Here is an 11913-nt window from a genome sequence, read left to right on the forward strand (position 1 = left end):
AGCTGCCATATCAACATCAGGCTCTCCTCCATTACCTCTGCCATTACATTCCCATTATTTCCTCCGCTATCACCCCAACCACAATGTCTTCTTCGACCCTCTTCAGTTCATCCGTCATTACTCTCTATTCTTTTCACTTGGTTACGTTGCTTCGAACGAACGGAGATAACAAATTCTGTTTACTGTTGTGAGTACAAGGAAGCTTCATCAGTACTGGTATCATGATAAACTGCTTTGTGGAATGTGGTTGGCTTATGCAACAATGTAAGGGGGACAAGCAAGCAATAATAAATCTCTGAGCGAGACGTAAAAAGCAGCATTACGGAATCATGAAGTATATTTTCCACCTAAATGTGGCGGACTTCCTCCTCAACTTCCCCTTCTTGAACTTTTCCAGTAAATTCCCATCCTGCCCCCTCCTCAGACTTTTCCAGGAAATCCTTCACCTTCCTCCCATTCCCTCTCTCCTTGGACTTTTCCAGCAATGTCCCCTTTTCACCCACTACTCGGATTTTCCGGTAAATGCCTCCTCCTTCCACCCTTTTCTCCCCTTCAACTCTCCTACCTTGGACTTTTCCGGGAAGTCCCCATCCTCCCCCCCTATCGAATTTTTCCAGGAAGTCCTGCCTCCCATTCCACCACCTAATTGCTGGATTAAACGTAGGCCATTGTGGGTGGCAGTCTTGCTTCAATACCGGATTAAGCGTAGGCCTTGGAGGGGTGTAGTCTTGGCTAAGTGCCGGACTAAACATAGGGTGTGGAGGTGGAGAATTCTAGCCAAAGAGCCGGATTAAATGTGGTCCGTGGAGGGAGGGCAGTCAAGCCTAAGTGCTAGACTAATCGTAGGCTGTGGTGGAAGAGCTGTCTAGCCTAATTGCCGGATTAAATCTAGCCTGTGTCGGATTAAACATAGGCCATAGGAAGGGGGGGAATCTAGCCTATTATTCCAGATTATATGTAGGTCTTGGCAGGTAGCAGTCTAGCCTAAATACCAGATTAAATGTAGGCCATGGAGGGGTTTGGCGAAATCGAAAGTAGATTGCCAAATTTAAAGTAGATCATGGTGTGGGCCGTGTAGCCTAAGTACCGGGTTAAATGTAGGTCTTGGAGTGAGGGGCAGTCTACCCTAAGTGCTGGGCTAAACGTAGCCCGTGGAGGGGGTGCAGTCAAGATAATACATGCCGGATTAAACGTAGACCATAAAAGGGGTACTGTCTAGCCTAAGTTCTGGATTAAACAAATGCCGTTGAGGGATGGAGCGAAATCTATCCTTAGTGCCGCTTTAAATGTAGATCATGGAGGGGGTAGACTAGCCTATGTGTCGGATAAAATATTGTCTGTGGCGGGAGGGGCAGTCTAGCCTAAGTGCCCGATTAAACATAGGCCGTAGAGGGGTTTGACGAAATCTACCCTAAGTGCCAGATTTAAAGTAGATCGTGGTGAGGGCTGTCTAGCCTAAGTATTGGATTAAACGTAGGTCGTAGAGTGAGGGGCCGTCTAGCCTAGGTGCCGGATTAAACCTAGGCCTTGAAGGGCCGGACTGAATGTAGGCTGTGGAGGGGGCAGAGCAGCCTAAGTGCCGGATTAAACATACGCTGTTGTGGGTGGCAGTCTAGCCTAAGTGCGGGATTAAACGTAGGGCGAGCTGGTGGAGAAGACTTGCTAAAGTGCCGGATTAAACATAGGCTGTGAAATGGGGCCGTCTAGCCTAAGAGCCGAATTATACAAAGGTCGTGGAGTGAAGGGCAGTCTAGCCTAAATTCCGGATGAAATGTAGGCCAAGAGGTGGGGCAGTCTAGCGTAAGTGCCGGACTAAACGTAGGCCGTGGAGAGAGCAGTCAAGATTACGTGCCGGATTAAATGTATATTGTGGAAAGAAGGCAGTCTAACCAAAATGCCGGATGAAACGTGCGTCGTGGAGAGAGGTGCAGTCTAGCCTAAGTCCGAATTAAATGTAGGTCGTGGAAGAGGCTGTCTAGCGTAAGTGCTGATTAAACGTTGGCCATGGAGGAAAGTCAGTCTAGCCTTAGCCCGATTAAACGTAGGCCATTGAAGGGGACATACTACCCTAAGTGCCAGATTAAATGTAGGCCGCTGTAGAAGGAGCAGTCTAGCCTAAATATTGGATTCAATGTAGGCTGTGGATGCGGGGTTTGGCAAAGACTCGCCTTAGTGCCAGATTAAACACTGGCCGTGTACGTAGGAAAGTCTCGCCTAAATTCCAGATTAAACGTAGGCTGTGGATGCGGGGTGTTGGCAAAGTTTAGCCTAAGTGCCGGATTAAACGTAGGCCGTGACATGCGGGCTGCCTAGCCTAAATGCCATAAGTTGTGGAGGTGGGTAGTGTAGCTTAAGCGCTGGATTAAACAGGCTGTGGAAGAAGGGCAGTATAACGTTACTACCGGATTAAATGTAGTGTGTGGAAGGGCAGTCTAGCCTCAGTGCCGGATTATATGTAGGCTGTGGATTATGGGCAAAACGTAGCCTAAATGTCGGATTAAATGTAGGTCGTGGAGGGGCAGTCTACCCTAAGTGCCAGATAAAAGTAGATTGTGAAGGGGCAGTGAACCTAAGTGCCGGATTAAACGTTGGCCTTTGAGATTGGCAATCCAGCCTAAGGCTGTGGTGGTGGGGGCAGTCTTGCCTAAATGCCGGATTAAGCTTAGGTCATGGAGTGTGAGCGACGTCTAGCCTAAGTGCCAGATTAAACGTAGGCCGTGGAAATTGGCAATCTAGATTAAGTACCGGAGTAAAGGTAGGCTGTGGAGTGGGGCAACTAGCTTAAGTGCCGGATTAAACATCGGCTGTAGTGTGGGGGCAGTTTGCCCAAGTTCCGGCTTAAGCATTGGCCGTGGTAGGGACAGTCTATCCTAAATGCTGGATTAAACGTAGTGTGTGGAGGCGGGCAGTCTAGGCTAAGTGCCGAATTAAACGTAAGCGTTGCTTTATGTATTTGTAAGACTCTGCTCCCTGGAGCGAAGGCGGGAGAGGTATACAGTAATATATATCTGGAAGACGATGAGTGGAATTGGGCCAAATTTTGTCATTCAAACCTACACCAAAGCCGGAACGGGTCTACACTGGACAGTCCGAAAAATCCCAGCAATGCCAATGCGCCTCAGGACCAGTTACTACAAGAGCCTGGGTTTCAGGTGACCACAGCTTTTTAATATTCTCCCAAACAGCCTCAGGGACCTACACAAAGTCAATGTAGGGGTTTTCCAGTGAAACTGGATCTCTTCCTGTCAAGAGTCTCAGATGAGCCTACCTCGCAGCAAGAGGTGAAATAAAGGTAGCGATATCAAACTCCCTTATTCACGAAATACCACATATAAGAAGAGGCTCTCAATAATAACAGTGTAGGAAAATGGTGGTGCCCCAGCATGGCCACAGTTTTGAAATAGCTAGGAAAAAAAAAGAAAATATATATACAGTCTAGCCTAAGGGCTGGATTAAGTTTAGGCTATGGGGTGGGGCAGTTAAGCGTCAGTGCCAAATTAAATGTATGCCATGGAAAGAGAGGCAGTCTCCCCTAAGTGTCAGATTAAACGTAAGCCGTGGAGAGGGCATTCCAGTTATATATATATTTATGTAAGTGTGTGTATATACAGTTGCGGCCAAAATTTCAGAACGGCATTGATTTCGTCAGAAAAGTAGGTATAAATTTTTATCAAAGTTGTTTTATATTCAATACTTTTAACAGACAATAAATACGATATTAATTATTATTGTCTGAGATTTTGGTGTAATTTGAGAGGATAATACAAAAGTTATGGATGATTTAGTGATTTACTGCAAAACCCATGGCAGCCAAAATGATCAGAACGGTTGAAAAAATAAGAAAATAATCAAAAATGACAGAGAATACTGGAATTATTTAATATTTAGTGTGAAGCCCTTTAGCTTCAATCACACTTTGACATCTTCGACTGCATGAGGAAATTAAATTTTCAATTTCTTGCTGGGTGATCTTATTCCATTCTTCCTGAAGGGCATTCCATAATTGCTCGGTTGTTTTAGGATTTCTGGCTTTTGAACGTTCTCCTAGAATATTCCGCACATTTTCAATAATATTAAGATCTGGGCTTTGAGCAGGTCAATCCATAACAATAACCTTTTCAGCCTTGAGAAAGTTCATGACCACCTTAGCCTTGTGACATGGGGCATTGTCCTGCATGAATATGGGTGATCGCTTAGTTGAATTTCTCAGCACAGGCAAGGCATGATCTTTTACAAGTTGTTTATAAACTCCTTCATTTACCTTTCCATGTAATCGCACCAAAAGGCCCACACCATCTCCAGATATCATCTACCAAACCATGACACTTCCTCCACCGAATTTAACACTAGTCTTAAGGCATTTAGGCGACAATTTTTCACCTACTTTCTGGCAAATGTACCTTTTCCCATCTGAGCCAAATAACATAAACTTAGATTCATCACTGAAATGCACCGTTTGCCATTTTTCTTGAGACCACAACACATGTTCGGTTGCAAAGGTAAGACGACACTTTTTATTCTTGGAGCTGATCAGTGGCTTCACTGCAGGTGCTCTTGCTTGTAGGTCATGTTCAACTAAAGGACGAGACAGTTTTTCGAGATAAAGTTTTCTTCAGTACAATGCTCATTTCCCGAGAAACAGCAGCAGCAGTTTTAAATCTGTCCTTTTTAACCAACTTTACCATAGCACGATCTTCTCTCTTGGTTGTTTTTCTTGGCCTACCTGTAGACTTTCTTGCTCCAAACGAACCACAATCATCGTAGACCTTAAGAATACTGTTGTAGCGTGGCAGTTTCAGCCACTTTGGTATATGACTATAGCGATATCTAATATCTTCACTGTGTGAAAGGCAAAGCAGAAATAATCTCGTTTGAGCTTACAACCATCTTTGGCCAACTTGTTCTTTTTCTAAACACTAACTTGATTGGTTGACGTGTGACACGAGGGTCCCTGCGTAGTTCGCGCCACTGGTGGACATATGACACGAGGGTCCCTGCGTAGTTTGCGCCACTGGTTGACACGTGACGCGAATTGTCTCGACTTATTTTCGCGCCAATCCCGAATCAACCAATCAAGACCTTCGGTTAAAATTCCATTTTCTGGAGTTCGGTGAGCCAACCAAATAGTATAAAAACCAGTTTTCACAGGCATTTTTGTCTTGAGTTCTAGTTCTTCTAAGAACTAACTTAGACCACCTACTGCTCAACTTAGAGATATGCGATTGTTTCTGCTTGCTGCTCAACTTAGAGATAGGCGATGGTTTCTGGTACTGCTTGTGCTATACTGATACAAACAACATGAACTGTAAACCGAGTTCCATGGTTAATCCTATGGTCAGTACCTTTTTATGCCTCACGAACACACAGACACAAAACCTGCTAACACTTACAAACTTCCAACATCAGCATGATTGTAAAATATGTAAATAAATAATATTTATCTACCAACAGAAGACTTGTGTCAATTCACTTATGTCCTATTGTCGTTGTATGTATTTTATGGCTTGTAATGATTTCGTTAAGAGTAGAGCCGCATGCGACCGTATTCCCGGCACGATACGACCGCGTAGGCACTCCACTATCGGTTCAACACCAGGCTAAAATTGGAATACACTGGACCTGTGGGATGACGTCAGCAGCTTGGTGCGTTGACCGGAAGTTGGGGCAACCGGAAGGGGCAGCCGTGAGGCGCGCGCAGGAAGCGGCGATTTCGGCCTTTCGAACGAGGGTCGTCGAGGTGTGAAGACATGTGAAGACGTTGCTAAGATTGGGTGAAGCAGCTGCTATCTTTAGCGTTCGGGTCGGGGCTGTGACGAAGGATCCGTTACCACTGAAGGGTCTCTATCAGAGCGAAGAGAAGGTAGGTGCCTTTATATTCGAATCTCGCACACACTACAAGCCATTTCGGCTCTCCACGTAAGTCGTCACCATGATGTCTGCGAAAATCAGGATCGCCAGCGATATCATCAGACCCTTTAATGGTGAAGGTGATGTAGTGGCCTGGATGCGTAAAATCAGGCTGGTGGCAAGACTGCAAGGTATAAGCGATGTGGCAAGTCTTATGGCGCTGTATTTAGAAGGGGGCGCGTTAACGCTATACCTTGAGATGGAGGATGAGGAACACCTGAGCGAGGAAAAAATAGAGCAACGTTTGCAGGATACCTACACAGAATGTGAATACACAGCTTTTACTAAGCTGGGTACGATTTGGTGGACGGGAGGACAAGTGGATGAGTACGCGGCAGAAGTTAGAAGGTTAGCGATGCTGGCTGGGTTTACTGGAGAGAGCGGCGCGGCTGGCGTTTGTAAATGGGTTCCCCGACGATGTAGGGATTCTCCTACAACGATTTCCCGGGAATAAAAAGATGGCGTTGAGCGAACTGGTGACTCAAGACCTCGTGTTGACGTGACACTCTGGGCGGAAGGCGATAGTGATGGCAGTGACGGAGGTGCATAAAGACGGACGACGACCGGAGAAAGACGTACAGAAGCGGCCGTTCACAGGTCGGTGTTTTAGATGCCAGGGGTCGCACATGGTGCGGGACTGTACGCAACCGGGGCCCGTTTGCTATCGATGCAGGCAGACAGGGTACATCGCCCGTGATTGCGACCAGGGAAACGACCGCGGGGAAGTTGCTGCCTCTCGAACTTTCCCCGCAAACGAGTAGAGGCGCTAATGGAGACGCTGCCATTAATTGACATGTAGGCCGAGGGGAAGACGTTCAGGGCCCTCGTGGAAACGGGCTGTACGACCACCCTTGTGACTTCAAGGGTGACGAAGGAATGGAACGGGGCAAATAGCGTCCGGGCGGTCGACGGCAGCGAAATCCGTTGCAGAGGCAGCAGCAAGGTAGAGATAGTGGTGCGCGGCGCGACGCTAAGGCCGCAGGTAATTGTGGCTGAACGCATGATAGATGGTGTTGATGTGGTGATGGGGATGGACGCCATCAACTGCCTTGGTGGCGTCGGTGTTGTGGGAAATGAGGTCACGTTCAGAAGCGTGGGGGCGTCGTGCACTGCGAGTCAGGATCGCCAGAGAGAGCAGAGCCCCGCGAGGGACTGCGCCGCCTACACCATCGAGGACAAAGACTTTCAGGCGGTGGACGATAGAGTGGCGATGGAAGGACGAGCCCCCGACGCTGGAGAACAGGGTGAGCTGTTACCAGCATACCCTGAAAGGCCACGCCAGGGTTGAGTTTGAAGACGAAGTGGAGAGGTGGATCGAGGAAGGGGTCCTTGTCCCTTGGAAGGAGAGGGTAACAGGCGGAATGCTATCCCTGATGGCGGTAATGCAGCCTACGAAGGGAAAAGTCAGACCGGTGTTGGACTTCAGGGAGCTAAACCAGCATATATCGTGTCATGGGAGGTGAGGCGACAGACGTTTGTGGCGAGACGTTACGTGCGTGGAGACAGTCGACCGAGGCAGCGACGATTGTCGACTTGAAATCGGCATACTTGCAGCTCCATGTGAGCGACAAACTGTGGCGATATCAGCTGGTGCGGTACAAAGGCCGGACATACTGTTTAACTAGGCTGGGTTTCGGGCTGAATTCCGCTCTGAAGATCATGGCGGCAGTGCTTAAGTCCATCCTAGCGAAAGACAGCAAGATTAGAAAGGCCACCAGCTCCTACATTGACGACATTTTGGTGGACAAAACTGTAGTGCCAGCCAACGAGGTAGTTAGACATCTGGAGAAGTTCGGACTGATTGCGAAGCCACCGGAGGTGATGGAAGGGGGAGCCGTGCTGGGGCTGAAGCTGCGAAGAGATAGATCGGGTGAATTGGTGTTCCGGAGAGGGAATGAAATCCCAGAGCTGAGTTCCAGCGTCAGCAAGAGAGAGCTGTTCTCGGTGTGTGGGAAGTTGGTCGGTCACTACCCGATCGCTGGATGGCTGCGCACGGCGTGTAGTTACACCAAGAGACGAGCAGAGGGGGAGAGTTGGGGCGACAAGGTGGGAGAAGGGACAGTGGCGATGATGCAGGAAATCCTAGAGAGGACGAGAGTGGAAGACACGGTCAGGAGGAACTGGTACGTGCCCAAGACGGAATGCGGGACCGTCTGGTGTGATGCTAGCAGTATAGCGATAGGGGTTGTATTGGCAATCGAAGGTGCTGCGGTGGAGGACGTGGCCTGGCTTCGGAAAGCAGATGATTTCAACCACATCAATGTCGCCAAATTAGACGCGGTGCTGAAAGGGGTGAACTTGGCCCTGAAATGAGGGCTGCGCACAATTGAAATCCGGACGGATTCGGCCACTGTGCTTGGCTGGGTAGGATCGTGATCACCGGTGAAAGGAGAGTGCGGACGTAAGGTGCCGCGGATATGTTAGTGAAGCGCCGTCTAGGAGTTCTAGGTGAATTGATTGCCGAGTTCGGACTGAAGCTGAATGTGGTTTTCGTGCCTTCGGAGAAAAACAGGGCGGACGCACTGACCAGGATGAAAAGAGCGTAGTTGGAACAACCGGAGGAGGCCCGGAAAGGGATAGCTGCGGCGTGTCGGTTGGATGACTCCGAACTGAAGAGACTGCGTGCTATGCATCACCTGGGTGTGGACAGGACCCTGTATCTGGCGAAGAAAATTGATGCTGACGTCACTAGGAGAAGCATCCGGAAGGTGGTCGGGAGCTGCGACAGGTGTCAGTCCATCGACCCTGCTCCGTGTGGGCATGAACAGGGAAGCCTTTCGGTGGAGCAGAACTGGAAAAGGCCAGCTGTGGATGTGTCACACACTACCGTCAGGGAATATACCTCTCCATGGTCGACTGCGGGCCAGGCCAGCTGGCCATTTGGAGGGAGTTGAGAACGGGCATTGCTGACGAGATCGCGCAGATCCTGAACGGGATAAATTTAGAGAGAGGTCCCGTGGAAGAACTACTGATGGACAACGGGGCGGCGTTTCGTTCGGAAGCATTGAGGGTTATGCTTGATCGGTGGAATGTGCGTCGCTTGTTCAGAGCAGCGTATAGGCAGAGCGGTAACGGGATCGTGGAAGGCACCATCGGACAGTCAAGGCCATAGCGAAAAGAGGGCACATTTCGCCGCTTGAAGCAGTTTTTTGGTACAACTTGTCTCCCTGATCCGGACAAGCTGAGGAATCTGTGCCACAGAGAGCTGTGTTCAAATATGAATGGAGGCACCCGAGCAAAGCGCCGGAGGGTCACGAGGAAGAGAAGGGACCCGTTCACGTGAAAATAGGGGAGGAAGTCTGGGTTAAGCCACCAAAGGCGCACTGTACGTCTCAATGGAGCAGAGGAACGGTGATGGCGATCAATTCCAGAAACAACGTCTTCGTGGATGGAATGCCGTGACACGTCTTGGACCTTCGCAGGATTGTCGCTTTGACGGACGACGATTCTGGAGAGGGGGAGAACGACGTGCCCAGCTTAAGGAGATCTCGACGCGCAAGGCACCCTCTCGGTTGGATGGTGGACTACGACATGGAGCGGAGAGATTGTGATCTTTAAGATCAGGGTGGCGTGTGGGATGACGTCAGCAGCTGGGTGCGTTGACCAGAATTTGGGGCAACCGGAAGGGGCAGTCGTGAGGCGCGCGCAGAGAGCAGCGATTTCGGCCTTTTGAACGAGGGTCGTCGAGGTGTTAAGACGTGTGAAGACGTTGCTAAGGTTGGGTGAAGCAGCTGCTATCTTTAGTGTTCGGGTCGGGGCTGTGACGAAGGATCCGTTACCACTGAAGGGTCTCTATCAGAGCGAAGAGAAGGTAGGTGCCTTTATATTCGAATCTCGCACACACTACAGGACCAGAAGGTAATATGATCCCTAAGTCAGAGTCGGTGTGTGACCTGGGGGTTCACATGAGCAATGATGCAACATTCCATGTGCATATTACCAAGATGGCAACACTGTGTAGGCGAGTGGCTGGGTGGATTCTGAGGACATTCAGAACCAGGAAAAGGGAGCCCCTGCAACTCCTATGGAAGACTTTCGTTCCCAGCTACTTGGATTACTGCTCCCAACTATAGTCCCCAGAGAGTGTGAAACAATCTGTGGATCTTGAAGCAATCCAGTGCCAATACACAAAGAACATTGACTCAATGCAAAAGATGGGCTCCTGGGAGAGGCTAAAGGAGCTGAGTCTCCATTCCCCGGAGAGAAGATGAGAGAGATATGTGGTGATATATATTTGGAATTTCTTGGAGGGTTTAGCTTCCAATTTTGGAATTGACAACTATACGAGTCCTTGATCTGGACATCACTGCATCATACCAAAGATCTCATCTTCCCCATCAAAAAATAAGGACACAGTCTGGGTTTCAAGGGCCTGTAATTGTTCAATATCCTTCCAGGCAAACTTAGAGATCTACATGGATAGATTTCTATCTGAGATACTAGGTGAACCCACATGACGGCAGGAGACGCAAAGAAGAGCAGTTCCGTCCAATGTGCTACTTCACCAAAAAAACAATATCAGAAACAACACCGAGTAACTACAGGTGATGCACCAGCATGACCTCAGCCCTCGGCTGAAACCAGTAAAAGATAAAAGATTAAAGATACATATATATATATTATAACTATATATTATATATATATATATATATAACATTATTGGTGAATTGAAGAAATGGAGCTGAATGCAGATTGAACAGAAATCGTTTTATTTCATTCTACACGTGTTTCGAAAGGCACAAATTACCAAAATCCGATTGAATAATGGGACCATATTGTGTCTTTCTGAAGAGAAAGACACAATATGGTCCCATTATTCAATCGGATTTTGGTAATTTGTGCCTTTCGAAACACGTGTAGAATGAAATAAAACGATTTCTGTTCAATCTGCATTCAGCTCCATTTCTTCAATTCACCAATAATGTTTTAATTTCAATTATCCGCACCAACGCACGGTTGCAACGCCAGATGGTTGTACCTCCAACCGTGCTGTTCACTGCTGTGATTTTTGCTACTAAGGTATCGGTTAAACTTTGATTAATCTACTACAAGATTATTCATCTTTCTATTTCACATAATATATATATATATATATATATATATATATATATAATAATAATAATAATATTAGGGAATAAATCCAAACCTACAGGGAAAAATGAGATTTAGGATTAAATCCAATTTATATATATATATATATATATATATATTAAATTAGAGATAAAACCACTATTAGGCAAATCAAACAGTGAAAAACATAAGCCAATACATAAAATTAATTTAAAATATAAAAGTTAAAAATAAAAAATTATTTAAATAATTTAAACTAATAAATTTTATATATATATACAAATATAAATATATATGTATGTATGTATATTTTTATATTTATATATTATTTCATTTATTAATTAATTTATTTATTTATTTATTTATTATTTTTTTTATATATATATATATCAAAAGTATTAAAAGTTTAATAAAAGATAAAGAGTAAAACACTATGATCAGTTCATGGCTGTACCAATTCGAATAACAATAATTTAAATTCAATTAATAATTCGAGTTATGGTTACAGTCAATCTTCAGGTTAATTGAAATATTTTAAAAATAATCAGAAATATTTAAACAATATTTTTAAGATATAAATAATATAATAATTTTACTTATAATAAACTCTATTATCAAAGAAACTTAAAACTTAACAATTATGATTATATCAAAATCAATTATAATGTTAAATATTAATTTTAATTTATAAGGTAGGAAACCCACCAATAATTTAATATCGGTAATAGTCTATATCTAATTACATAAGTATTTTTTTTTAAAAATAACTATTATATATAAATTATCAATGAAAATATATAAATGTATATAAATATTATAATTAAGATCTAAAATAATCTCTATAAATAAATATATATGCACATATAATAAAAACCTAATAAATTAATTTTTCATATTTAAAGATGAAATAGCTAATTTCAAAAATTACAAACAAAC

This window comes from Octopus sinensis, linkage group LG6 (genome assembly GCF_006345805.1).
Source record: "Octopus sinensis linkage group LG6, ASM634580v1, whole genome shotgun sequence".
In the NCBI taxonomy this organism is placed as follows: domain Eukaryota; kingdom Metazoa; phylum Mollusca; class Cephalopoda; order Octopoda; family Octopodidae; genus Octopus; species Octopus sinensis.